Source organism: Cornus florida, unplaced genomic scaffold (assembly GCF_030987335.1).
Source record: "Cornus florida cultivar Cherokee Brave unplaced genomic scaffold, ASM3098733v1 CherokeeBrave_3.0.0_Hap2_Chr10, whole genome shotgun sequence".
Lineage (NCBI taxonomy): Eukaryota > Viridiplantae > Streptophyta > Magnoliopsida > Cornales > Cornaceae > Cornus > Cornus florida.
This window is the reverse complement of record NW_026775580.1, coordinates 44,015,893-44,031,257: the sequence shown is the minus strand read 5'-3', so window position 1 is coordinate 44,031,257 and position 15,365 is coordinate 44,015,893.

Genomic DNA, 15,365 nt, shown 5'->3' with positions numbered 1-15,365 from the left:
GCACCAATCTTTCCAGTATTTCTCGTTTATAGGATATGATTTCACTTATATGTAATAAAACATAAATAAACGATAAACTCCCTACTGCTTCCTTACTCCACTCCCATAATTTCTTTACTCTTCCATATCATATTTCTCTTTGTGTGGGTCTCTATTATTCTTATTGTGCATCCACCACTTGTTGTACCTGAGTATTTTTGAATGAGGAGATAGAAGGTAAGGGAAGTGAAGAAAAAGGAAGGAAAACTTACCATATGTCTGACATAAAAAAGAGGAAGGATGGGAAAGGAAAGAAATAGGCAGGGGGAGAGGTTGGTTAACCTTCTAAAAACTATTTTCATTATTGTCACACAATTGAAGAAAAGGGAGAAAGAACAAGGGAGTTAGTGATTACTGTTTTGTTCCTATTTTATTATAAGTAAAATTTTGTATTGTCATTTTTACTCACAAAATAAATGTCAATTTCCTTTTTCTTCTTGTTAATATTTTTTTCCAGACAAGATTAGGTTCCCTAATAAATTGTATTTGGGCCCAAAAATAGTTGATTGTTGATTACTGAATACAATTATTGCCTTTGGGCTGGATTTGGGATGGATAATCGAATCACCGGTAAACTGAAGAACAAAAATGAAAAAAAAAAAAGAAAAGAAAAAAGAGAGGGAAAAAAAGAAAAAAAAAGAGAGAGGCAAAAACAGGCTATATGTTCAATTGTCGCAAACGAACGCATTGCACTTAGGGTTTTGAAGAGGTTCCTCTTTCGTTCCAATTTTAGAGGCTAGTCTTTATACCATTCTTATTTGTATTTCATCTTGACACATTTATATGCATGTGTATATGTTGTGAATATTTTTTGTTTTGACTCACTTGTGTTGCAGATACGAACATGCTATTCTCTTTCTCCCTCCCTCCGTGTGTGTGTTTGTGTGTGTGGATTTTCTTTATTTATTTTATGGTTTATGTTTTGATGCATAGTTGAGAATACAAATATCATATGCACATCTGCAAGATACAAAATTTCCGTGTTGTATAGTGTATCCATTAGCCAATCTTAAACTCTTTTTATTTTTTATTTTTTTGTAACTAATAATTTTTTAAAAAACTGTATACCTATAGAAGCGAAGCTTGGTGAACGTTAGGTAACATATGAATTAAGTGGCTAACAAAGTTGTTTAACAGCATACTAAAACAAGGCATGATGCCAAACGAGTGGACAAAAAATACAATAGTACCAATCTACATAAATACAGGGGATATTACAAAATTGTGGCAACTATAGACGAATATAATTAATGAGACATACAATGAAAATATGGGAAAGGGTAATAGAACAAAGACTAGGAAGGAATCCATGGTATTGGATAACCAATTCGGATTTATGCCAGAGAGATCAACAATGGAGGCTATATACCTGCTTAGGCAATTAGTTAAAGAATGTAGGAGTAAGCAACAAGACTTGCAAATGATTTTTATATACGTAGAAAAGGCATATAATAGGGTGCCAAGATATATAATTTGGTGGGCCCTACAAAGAAAAAAAATTCCTTTGTAAATCCAAGATGTGTATATGAATACAAAAACTAAAAGATGTGTATATGAATACAAAAACTAAAGTTCGTACTATGTGTGGTGATACTAGTGAGTTGTTCATGAACGTAGGATTGCACCAAGGATCGGTTTTAAGCCTGTATCTATTTTCAATAATCTTAGATGAAATAACAAAAGAATTCCATAACGAGATTCCATGGTGCATGAAGTTTGCCAATGATATTGTGCTCTAGGATACCTCCAAAGAGAACTTGGCAATAAAACTAGAAATGTGGAGAAATGCTTTAGAATCAAAAGGTTTGAGAATTAGTCGAACTAAAGCCGAGTATATGGAGTATAAATTTGATAAAGATTCGGATATTGAAAATATAATGGTAGAACTCCAAAACCAAAAGCTTACTCAAAATAACCATTTTCGTTATCTAGGATTGATAATACAAAAGGATGGAGAGAGAGATAGTGATGTAACCACTAGAATTGGATCAGGCTGGACAAGCTGGCGGGATTTTATGTGATTAGTGAATCACACATAGGTTAAAAGGAAAATTTTCTAGGTGGTTATTAGACCAATTATGCTGTATGGAATGGAGTGTTGGGTCCTAAAAAAGAAACAAGAACAATGCCTTCATGTAGTGGAAATGAGAATGTTAAGATGGATGAGTGGTGTGACTAGAAGAGATAGTGTCACTAACAAAAGTGAGAAAAATTGGGTGTACCACCCATTGGTAAGAAAATCCGTGAGAGTAGACTTAGATGGTATGGACACATATATTAGAGACCTAGAGATGTGCAGGTCAAACGAGGAAGACTAGTTGTAATAGAAGGTAAGAGATCGAGAGGGCGACCAAAAATAACATGGGAGGAGGTTATTAAAAATGATTTTAAAAAGTTAAATATAAAGTAGGTGAAATGGCATGTAATAGAAAAGCTTGGAGAGAGAATTCATGTGGCCGACCCCATTCATATGGGATTAAGGCAAGGATGATGAATTTTTGAACAACCTGACCATTGAAATGATATTAGCAAATAATCAATGGGAATGTTTTCAAATGATTGAAAACATGATAGTCTAAATAATCAAGGAAAATGTTCTCTTGTAGGAACAGGAAGGTCCTTTGGACTCAAATTTCATGTGGTATGTATATCAATGGTTGATTAGGTATGGCGACAGTTATGTCAAGATGGTACTTAAAAATGGCATTGCTCAAAGCAAGCTACATAGCCCATTGTTTTTAAAATGCCTTATAATTTATATAACTCTCCCATTGACATAAATACTTGTAACTTGCTTCCTTTTGAACTATTTAAATTTTCAGTCTTCTTTAATTGCTTGCTATGTGCTCTGAATTTGTGAGTTGGTTCTCTGAAAATTTATATATCATGAAATTGATTGTTTTCAATATTGATAAATGGATTGATGGGAAATTGATTGTTTTTAGTATTGGACATTGCAGAACTGAACCAGAATTATGGTGGTTGTTTCTTTCTAAAGCTCATTATTGGGAATTTTTTTTTCCTAGTTTCATTATTGGGATTTCTGCTGCAGTAAAGATGTGTCTCTAGATTGTACTTGAATAATCAGTATATACATATAGGGAATTAGCTTTGGGATCTGTGTTGTTCAAGTTTTCCCCCCCTGTTTTGCCTATCAGTTCTCTACTTTACTTGCAAAATGGATCAACTTGGCATATTATATGTTGTGTGCCGCAAAACCTTTCTTGTCTGACAATACAAGCAATTCCTGGCTAGAAAGAGAGATGGGTTCTGGAGAGGGAAGCTCTTGTTGGAGTGTTGTTGATGGTGTGAAGATTATCCCAACAACTCCTGAAGCTCTCATGGCAGAGATCAATTCGGCCATATCTGCTTTTGAGTATGCCCATGCTACAGCTCTCCTAAAATCTTCACCATCGTCACTCTTGAAGAGTAAGAGATCTGATGTGAACTCAACGTCTCCATATGATGCCCGAATGGCAGATGAAGCTTATAAGGAGGGATTAGCAGCCTTGGCTGCAGGAAAGCTCGATGAGGCTCTTCACTCTTTGAATATCTCTCTCTCTAAGTGCCCGCCTGATAAGACTTCTGCTGTTGCTAAGCTTCAATCTCTTATTTCTCTCACGTCTCAGCAGCTTCAGAAATCTATGAAGTGACTTAATTGGTACCTTTCTCTGTTCTTCACCTTTTATTAATTCTTATACCCTTTAATTTAGTCCCATCAGTAGTTAAAAAAATAAAACTAAACTAAACTATTGCCACCTAGTTAACACATTGTGTTACTTGTTGTTGGCGTGAATTGTTCTGATCAAGCCTAAAAGAGAGTGCTAGATCATTGTCTGGATTTGTTAGCTTTCTTAGACTGAGACTATAATGCCAAAAAAAAAGTAATTCTTTATAAAGAGGACACTCTGAAGCTGTAATTATCCTTTGAGAATAAAACAAAGGCTGTATGAGCCAAAACTAAAGGGACATTAATTTGAGATATTTTCTGATGAAATTGTCATGGGATGAGGTTTCTTTGCATTAATCTTGAAAGAAATATGCTGTTCTTTTCTTTTCTTCTTTTTAAATTTTTTTTCCTCAATAGTTTATGCCTCTATTTGACAATTGATTTTCACTTATTTTATTCCAATGTCAAGATCTTGATTACATTACAGGTGTTTAGGTTTTTATTTCTGCATCATTTGCACAATGAAGGTCCTGTCAGAACATAGTTTTGTGGGATTTACATTGAAATAATTCTGTTTGGAGGCAAAATCTGAAATTGTTTGGTTAGGATGATGAAGACTTGGATTTTGTGAAGAAATTATGTACAAAGGAGGGTTTTTTTTTGGTAACTGTTGCCAAAGTAGGACATAATTTCAGTACATATTTTTGCTGGTAAAGGTTTCAGGTTTTTGATGAATTGAGAATCTATGTTGCATGGACTCTAGTACGTGTGTCGGGTGTCCATATGTATTAAAGCTTTGGACATGTCAAATTTCCAAAATGAAGGACACAGGACAGTGCCAAATATTTATATTATTTAACATTTTTATTTTATTTTATAGAGTGAAATAATGTCCAAGGAATTATGGACAGAAACTCTAGGCTCTGATGTAGATCAAGTGCAATGTGTGAACTAGACCTTGTGTTGGGTGGGGGGTGAGGGTAAATGGGTCTTGAAAAGCTTATAGAAAACTTTAACTAGGTTTTAGATTAAAATAAACTATAACGATAATATTAAAACTCACTCACTTGTATGCACTACCACTGATTTGTCCACCATGCATGAATAATAATGAAAAGCATTAAAGTAAAAACCATCCAATTCACACATGAATGTGCAGAATTTTACATGCAACCCTGAAGAGAAAAAGGACCTATTCCAGCAAATCAAAATCCACTATGAGAAAGAAGTCACAACTAGATTGACCAGATTTCCACAACCCTAGAAATCTCCGGCTACCTCTTGATACAAACTTATGCAATCTCCACTCTGATCTCTTTACGATGTTGCTTTGTCAACATCTCTGCTTCTCAGGTAATCTGCTTCTCCACGGATTACCAATAACCAAAATTAGCTGTCTAATTCTCACGTTCATCATGTAATTAAGTTGTTACTGTTGATGTTACTTGAAGCACAACTGATATTGCTGATCAACGGACACAGAAGCACAACTGATATTGTTGATCAACGCACATCACATGTTCACTACACTAGATGCTAGAATGCACTCAATGACGAGGAACCTTATGCCTAGATGTTTAGGAATGCTTTCTTATTTTCAAAAATACGAGGCAAATATATATATTTAGGCATAAAGAGATTAGCGTTAATAATGTAAAGAAAACTGAAATCCACAGCTTTTGATAAATCGAAACGTGGCCGGTGGCCTTTGATAGATCTATCAATTTGTTGGTGTGCCCTGTCCAATAGGTTTAGGATTTTGAACAAGGAAAGTTCCAAAAACATCCCCATGCATTCCAAAAGGGATTTTAATGCATCAAATCATGGATTTTGAAAACCCTAATTGTATGAATTGAATATAAACATAAACCCGAATTGTGAGTGAATGAGTGACAGCTAAAATTACCTTTCTGTCCTTGTATTAAACTTGAATTCCTTTTCTGTCCTGGACAAGAGGTAACCAACTATTCTAACTAACTTTTAAAAATACAATCTAAAAGTTAACATGAAAACTCTATCTTTTGTGACAAAATATGTCAACCTATGTCAACCCAAGTACTATTGAGTATTGACCTAACAATGTCTTTATTAACATAGTGTTGGATATACACATTTCACTTGTTTTGAAGTAATAATTTAATACAATTCAATAATTATATGTGCTTTATAGGTTAATGTCCAGCCAAAAATGTCGGAAACATATTAATGCAATCAACTATGAAATAAAAGTAAAATCTGTAAGAAGTGAAAACAGAGAGTTGTTCAAGCTAAAAAAATAGCTTAAGCACCCACAGCTCAATTCCAAAAGAAAGGGAGTGGTAGAAAGCTGCTGTGCAGGCTGAAAATATTAATAATACCAAAACACTGCTGAATACAACTTGGAATGACCCTTTTATAAGCCACAAGGGATGCCCTAGCAAAGATTTAATCATAACCCATCTTATAAATATAATTTAACGGCTACTATTCTGTCCAGAAGAATAAAAGACGCTAAAATTGATAAAACAGCCCTTAAATGGTCACATGACTCACTTAATAGGCACATGACCCACTTAATAGGCACATGACTCAATAATATATATATATATATATATATATATATATATATATTATTATTATTATTATTATTATTTTTTATAAGTAGCAAAATGACAAAAATATCACAACTAAAGCTTAAGGCAAACATTGAACAGAAAATTAAGACAAATTTACGACTTAACTAAATGACTTAAACCCAATAAACAATGCTGCCCCTATTAATTCGATCTCAGTCTAGTCTTCTTAGGATCTTCAACTGTTTTAAGGCAGTCCTCTTCCATTTGTACTGCATCACATATCCCATATGATTGAGTATTATGTCTGACACAGATACTTCACCTACTTTTGAAAGGTCCATGTAACATAAGGGTCAAAATGATGAATTCAAAATTCGATTTAAGCATTTTTATATGAAAGCAACTAATAGAAAATCATATTTGAAAGCAACAAAAAGAAAATCATAGTTGGATGACAGGAAAAAATGCAAGCTTCGACCTATCCATTGGTATTGGTGCACATATTTTTGTAGTGTGATTTTATGTTTTTTTTCTTGGTATTAGTGATTGCATATTACTTAGTGGTAAAGCAAGTAGTGAATAGGTATCATACAGCAGGATGGAATGGACTTCGATGATTTTCTTATGAAGGTTTAATCTGCTCTGTGAATTTGTGTCCATCACACCATCTCTTTAGGCCAAGTTGTCACTATGGATCTCAAAAGATAATTGTAAATCCAGCTGTTGATGCGTATGAGGGTGTTGTTTCAGGAGATGATGCATGATTGGTATATCATTGACCAAGAAATCTGTTGGAAATTTGGAGTCCAATTTTACATTTTTGAAAAATAATATAATCTTTCAACTTGGAAGATAATATTCTGCTTTTGATGTTTTGGAATGAGTACAAATGAGTTAGAAATGTTTTGACTGTTCTTAAAGTATTTGTTCTGAAGGTTTAAAATTGCTAATGGTTAAGGCAGCAGAGAAGAATATGATTCCAAGCAGTATAGTTCTCTAATATTTGTTTGGAATCTTTGAGAGATAGGCTCTCTATGAACAGTATAAATTAATTCTACAGCTTGCTATTTCAGTTCAATCACGTTGATCTGGTTACAGCAGTCTTTAATTTGGTCAAGCTTCATTATGACACAGATGAATAGAGTATATCAAAGATGCTCTGGATATTAGTACCAAATGCATTCCCGCATAACTTTGAAGTTCTCAATGTTGTACTGTTAATCAAGCCCTAGCATGGAAAATGGATCATTTTGTACCATGAGTAGTTTCTAAGTCACATAAAATATTATTAAAGTAATTTTTTGTTCATAATTGATATGATTTTGTTGGAACCAATATATTTGTAGGTTTATATATGTTTCAAAATTTTAGGGGATTTGCTTGGCACAATGATAAAAGCTCGACCGTGAAGCATGAGAATGCAAATTCAAGTTTGAGACAGTCATTTTGTGTACATAATGCATAAGATTAGGCATTTTACATTGTTGGTAAACACTTTTAATGGCTGTTTTCTCCTCAAATTTTAGTTTTCTTTGAAGCACATCAGTCTCCCCATTTTCCACCCACAAATTTTGACATTGCATAAAACTAGAGAGATATTTTTAGAAGTTGGTTGCACAAAGTATCTGATGGAGCTTCAATATACGTTAGGGAGATCGCAAGGTGACCAGTCTTTCTAATGGACAACTGTGGATGAAAGAGACGAGAAAGAGTAGATGATTTCTAGAGAGGATGTTGAACTGATTTACTTTACTCAGCACCTAACAGTAATTAAAAGTACCAAAAAAATGTCTTCAAAAATGAAATGCAGCTTCTTTTCCTTTACAGGAAGAAATTTAATGGGGACTTTAATTCCCAGATTCTCTTTAAGACCTAAATATAATTTATGAAAGGGTACTAAATATAATCTGCAAAAGTATTGTAGGGTGAATGGGCATTATTCAGAGAACTTAATGAGTGTTCTGCTTTGATGTATATAGGTTTAAGAATGGTCTATTGTTAGACTGAGGACTTACTCAAATGGTTGTTTGGATTGAGAAATAAATAATCAAGGGTGAAGTTGCCCTAAACAACCAAGTTAATGGCTTGATGGGCTCCTTTGCAAGTAGATCCTTTCAAATTTAGGATTATTTTTGTTTGGTTTCTTGTTAGGCTCTTTCTTATTTATGCATTGGTCAAGCTTTGATCTTTTGTGTTTTTTGATCTGTTTTGCATGAGATCTCCTGAATAGTTGTTGGTTGGTGGATGGTGCTGTGGTGAGAGCTTTTGATACTTATATTTTTCATGCACAGGACAAGCTTTTATATTTGTGCTTTTTATTTGTTTTGCATGAAATTCCCAAAAAGTTGCTTGGCTCTAGATGGTAAGAACTTAATACTTCCAAATTTTCTACAGGGTGCCGGAGATTTCTCGTGAGTGATGGTCTCATCTTGCGTACAAATGGTTGGGGGTCTTGAGTTCAGCATCCACCAAGAACATTTCGTACCAGAAATGTAAAAACTTCATATTGATGAAAACTGCTTTCAGTTTGAGGTTGAAATTCTTATTTGCCCTGGCTTGAGTTGAGACTAATTGAAAGGATGAATTTTCCTACACAATGTGATCGCAGTTGCTTTTACAAATTGTTACAATTGAAAAAGGATGGTGCAAGTAAAGTAATCGTCTCTTTCTTCTTCTTTTGGCAATGATTTGTGCCTTGCCATTGTTTCAATACATGTCCTTTCTTGCTTTATGCTGCTAAATTGAACAACTTTCCACAACTATTGTTCTTGTTTGCAATTTTTTCGTTGTTATATTATCTATTGCCATGAATGCATGAGGTTGAAATGACCTCCTTTAAATTTTTTTTTTCTATTTTTTTAATTATTATTATTTTTCTTTTTCATAATCCTGGCAAACTAGAGCGAGGGGGACTTGAACATGGGTACATCCGTTATGCGCTACCAACTAGATCACTGGATAATACCCGACCCAAATATTTGATGATTGTTGATTTTAGCATTGTGCATTTCATTTCTTCTTTTATACAATTAGTATAATGGAGGGGGCATCTGGCCCTCCCAGATTCTGCAATGGACGAAATTTTTCTTGAATGAAGTCTAGCATTGTAAATCCCTGACTATTACCATCATTGAGGGGGCATCTGGCCCTCCCAGATTCTGCAATGGACGAAATTTTTCTTTGAATGAAGTCTAGCATTGTAAATCCCTGACTATTACCATCATTTTTTCCTTTTTTCAGTATGTGATATTTTTAATATGTTTGCATCTAAATCTTTTTATTTTTATTTCCAATGATATCAACCGTCTTGCTATTGGAGTTTTTGTGAAAGAAGCCGGTGCCTTGCCTTTGATTTAGCACTAAATTTAGGTTCCAAAATTAAGATTGACAGCTGCAAGAAATAGATATCCAGTTATGAAATTTTTGAACTTGCTTCCATTCACATTTTTCGTTCCTCCCTGTTGAGTTTCTAATATCTTGGTGAAGTTATACTTCTGGCATAATGTTTTGAGAAGGGCATTCACGTGTGGGTCATGACGTTGTAATTGCTAGAAAATTCATTTTGTTGCCATGGATACAATGCTTTGTTTGGTTATAGAGAAAACAATTTGAAGTTTCCTGCTTAGTTAAACATTTCAGACAACTGTAAAATACAATTATCTAAAAATCAGTCTTTTTATGACTGAGTTTTCAGGAAATAGTTTTTAAATAATTAATCCAAGCATTACATTTATCTGATTCTGAATTCTCTGGAAGTAGAATACTGTTTTTTTTGAGTAACAAACCATGTCGGTACTTAATTTTATTTTATTTTATTTTATTTTTATTTTTTTTTCTCTCAATATTTTAGGAGTTAAAACAGCAAGAAAACTTTCGTACCACTTAAAAATGAAAAAAGGAAAAAAAAAATATTGTGCCATGATTAAGTTTCAGCCATTACTCACACAAGAAAGATTGAATTTGAGTGAGAGCAACTAAAAAAGCAGGAAATAGATATTTTTTTCAATATTTTATTTTTAGGAGTTAGTAACAAGTAAAACTAGTCACTGGGATAAAAAATAAAAAATAAAATTTATGTAGCGCCTATGATTGAGTTTCGGTCATTGCGAGCACACAAGATTGTTTAAAAAATAAAAAGTCACATCTCGGGATCAAATCATATAACCATAAATCTCCGAAGATCTCAACTGTTGGACAAAAGATATGCATGCATAAAGTAAGGCTTTAAAATCATTACTCTTGAATAATACCAAAACCATTTAAACCATCATAGATAGTCATCGTCATCGTACCAAATTGATTAATTCGAATAGAAACCATACCAGGACATTAACCAAAACACATGCCACTGACTAGTGCCACCAACAGTCGAAAGAAAAACAATTAGTATCATACACTTTGTAACAAGGAAAACAACCATGCCATCTTCAAGTGTATCATTTTCGTTCCCAGCTCAGTGTCACGGCCTAGAGTTTTCTACCACTCTAATCACATTCGTGCGGTATTAAGACGTTGCTTATACTCGCGCAAAGACTTGATCAGTCTAACTCCCATACTTGCTTGTGCCAACACACTCCCACACTTGCTCATGTCAACACACTCCACTTGTGTTTCCTACATGTGTTGTGGTGCCTCATGCCCTCCCCTCGGCTTGCACACTCACACACACTTAGGTAGTTGTTGGCAAGAGAAATGATATTTCTATTATTACTCAAGTGGTGTACAATGCTGTCTCACTCCATAGCTTGTTGGTTACAAATGACTCCGCTACTTATTTATAGGCATCTTCACTACTTACTAGAACTTTCTACACAAATACCTACAACACTACAAAACTCCCTACACTTCTAGAACATTTTATACTTCTCTACATATTTACAACTTTTCCACTATTCTTGAATGTTCTATTCTCTACAAATATCTACATTCTCTCCAATATTCTAAAACCTTCCCGATCTTTCCACAATACTCCACAACTCTTTACATAATTCCAGAAGATTCTAGAATTGTACTCTTGTCATGCCATGCAGACGCATCCTCAACACTTGCGTGTTGCTTGTGTGGCGTAACCTCCTATAATTAGGCGGGGTGTGACATTCTGCCCCACCCAATTCCTGCGACACCTTCATCGTAGTCTCGACGCTCATCCTGCAAACTCGTCTGGGAAACATTTCCACTTGACGAGGTACTTCTGCCGCATGTCTCCTCCACATGCACACCGCCTCTGCGTTTCATTTCTTTCATGGGCGCTTTCTGCTCATAGCGCTCCTTGGAATGCCATCCTCCTTTCCTTCGACGTGTAGCTTGACCCTCCACGTTTGTCAATACTCATTGTGACACTGGCCTTGCTGTCTCTTTGTACATATTTCATTGGCAAGACGTGCCATTCTTCCACGTGCCCTTTCAAGGCCGAGGTCATCCGCATGCCTAGTAATGCTCCCATGGACTTCACCACCTGATCACAAGCACACTCCATGCACACCTACGCTCGTGGTCTTCTCCTCTTCAATGTTTTTCACAAGCTTCTCAATGGGTGGCAAAGAATTCTTCTCGCGTGGCATAGACTCTCCTCCCATGCTGTCCTCCTCTAACAGCACACCCGTGCACTCCTGCATGTACGTCTCCTTTGTATGAGGCTCGTCCTCCTCAAGCCCGCAAGTGGTTGGCAAGGGAAAACTCTCCTCCTTGCTTGGCATGGTCTCCTTCAATATGCCTTCCCATACTTGGCCTTCTCCTCACGGCTCTCCCATACACTCCTGCACAACGGGCATAGATTCTGGAACCTCCTTGTTTGGAGCTAGCAGCGAGGCCAACTGTGAGCATACTAGCGCACTATGTGCCCTTCCGTATAATAGGCATAGCTCTTGCTAACTCTCCTGCTCTTGCCACCTTTGTGTTGTGGGGCTGTTTTTCATGTGGTGCTCGCTATCATACCAAAATCACTCCCCAGCGTTCCTCCGTCACCGGCTCGACACGGGGATCCCTTTCGAGTGCGATAACTCTGTGATTGTGCCCTTATGCCTTGAATAATTCCCCTCAAGTCCCAACTTATCTAGCCTCTTGCTAGTATGGCCTTCTATCGCTTCCTTGTGTAGCTCCCCAACATACTCGCCCAAAAATAAGGTTCCTCCTTGGCAGTATCTCTAGTATCCTCCTTGCGTCATCTCCCCAAGACTCACCCTTGGGACATCCTAATTCAAATTTGCTATCTTTGTTGAAGGAAAAGAAGGTTATTGATGTCACCCATTGGATAACTAAGCCCTCTATATATATTAGTTGTCAAATGGGAAAAATTTATAAGCTACCTACTTTAATTCCACAAATAAAATTTCAAACTTTCCTCTCGAAAAGATACATTACGATCTTTGGGGACCAGCCTCTATTGCCTCTAATAAGAGATTTCATTTTTATGTAATTTTTGTAGATGATTACTCAAGATTTATGTGACTTTATCCTTTAAAAAAGAAATTCAAATTCTTTGATTGCTTCCTAAAATTCCAAAAATTTGTGAAAAATCAATTTAAAAGTCACATTAAAATTTTCCAATGTGACGATGGTGGCGAGTTTAACTCAAATTCTTTCCTAGATCATATTAAAGAAAGTGGGATTCAGTTGCATGTGTCATGTCCTAGAACTCCGGAGTAATTCAAATGGGGTAGCCAAAAGAAAACATCGACATATTTTAAAAATTGGATTAACCATGTTTTTTCATGTTAATTTATCATTATCTCTTTGGGTTGATGTTGTTGACCTTAAGGATTTCATCCAAGGACAATCTAGAGGTTTTGATGATAAAAAACCATTAATGGTGTTTGAGAACTAATGTTTACATTGAGTGTTATAGATGATTTATATTCAAAGAAGAACCTCAATGAAGATCATAAAGACCATACTAAGTATTCCATTATTCAAGATCAAATGAAGGAAAGCAATGGATATAAAGAAGACTTGAAGTTACAAGAACAAAATGCAAAGTCCATCCAAAGATAGTTTGGACATCAATATCAAGAAAACAACTCAAAGAAAGTAAGGAAGTAAGAATACCTTGAAGCATATATGATCATGGACAAAGCATGAAGAAAAGGGTAGATAGCTTGGTAAGTGCTAACTTAAATTGTAAAGTTATTTTTAAAGTAACTTCATTTAAAAGCTCATCTCCATAGGACTATGCATATCATATTATCATTTATATGTTCCTATATCCATTAGTAATAGACTATGCATTTCATTCATATATAATTAACACATGAAGTCATTCCTAAAGAATGAGTTAGTTCAAGCTTGCTTAAGCTTTGAAAGAACTCATCACTTGTGCTAGAAATGTTAAGACCATGCACATTAATTATATGATTTATATTGGTTAACTATTAAGGCATGGGAAGCCTTCATTACCATGAGTGGGCAAAGGACATTAGGACCCCTGAATACGCGTCATGAAAAATTGTGTTTTTGGTCAAGTATGAAAAATGGCTAAGTGTGAAAAATGAATTTTTGAAATAATGATTATTTCAAAATAATTTTTCCCGATAATAACTTATTATACTTCAAATAGCCTAAACTGATTTTATGGGATTTTTTCATCCATTCTACATTGGTTTACATGAGGATTCATTTTTACCAAAACTATCGGAAATCCAAATTTGTACTAAAACTGAATTTCTATATTTTGATTTAGTTGGATTTCAATTTTCTTATATTTTTTATTGAATCCAAATGGGGGGTACTTCTTTATTTATATTGTAAATTTAAAATAAATGGACATATAAAGTAAAGACATTTATTTAAATGTTTTCAATGAAAATAAGGTGTATGCAGAAGTCCTGTAGAAAAACTGTCCAGTTGAACTATTTGAAAAATTGTCAACAAATTCTGATGACCATGTAATCGGTTAGGAAAATCCTTTTAACCGAGTAGCTGAATGAGCATAATGAACCATTCTTGAAATGTTACTTGTAACCGGTAAGGAAACTTCTTGTAACCGAGTAGATGCATTAATGCAGAAAAAGACTCCTTCCAACAATGACTGATATAACCGGTTAAGAAGAACCTTTTAACCGAATAGATGCATTAAAGACTCCTTCTAACATTGAATGATGTAAACGGTTAGGAAGAAGCTTGTAACTGATCAGTTGAACTAAGCCAGAATAATGATTTCAATCATTTGCATTCAAGTAACCGGTTAGACATCTACTTGTAACCGATTAGATAAGATCTGAATCTCATCTACTCGAGTACTTTAAGTCTTGTAACCAGTTAGATGTATGGGTAGAAGCTTCCTAACGGCTATTTTGACCATTTGACCTCATAGGAACTTACCATAATGCCCCTAAACGGCTATATTCTTCCAAGGGCCTATAAATACAAATTGTATAGACATTATGGGTATGCGAGAGAGCCATAGAGAGACCTCCCTTTGGGGATGGAAATTGTCTATCATTATTAATAGAAATATCTTCTAGGAATCACCATTGAAGCATCCATTTCATATCATTCATATAATTCATCTTGCAAACTTAGAGTTGAGCTTTCATTTGATTATTTCATTTGTAACAACTTTAATTTGTATATTTGTCTATTTGAGAGACATTCATTGTAAGCTTCATCAAATATCCATTCTTGAGAGAAGAAGACCAAGAGGTGTTTTTGGCAAGGGAAAGCTTGTTTAAGCTATTGTAAGGGTTCACTTTCTCAACCCATAAAAGAAAGAAGGTGTATTTCTAATGACAGGATTAGGTAGAGCTCTCCACCCGTAAGAGTGAGCAATGGTTTCTTCTTATTCGTCAAAAAAATGAGAAGTGAGATGACTTCAATGTAATGACCCGGTCATTTGCCTCCCTTTCTTTTTTCTTGAAATTTTACGAATGAATTTTTTTCGTTTAATTTTCTTTTCTGAGCTCTGTTTCGTGTCGCTTAGTGTCATCTCGAGTGCTCAAAATTGGTTTCTGAGACTCTTTCATGTGAATTGACAACTTCTTTTGAGGACCGAGTCATTTTTGCATTTTTCGTTTTTCGGACACTATGCGCTATTTCATCTTTTCCCTATTCTGTCATTTTCCCTATTTCGTCTTATCTCTGTTTGTCAGTTTTTGGCACAACCTCAC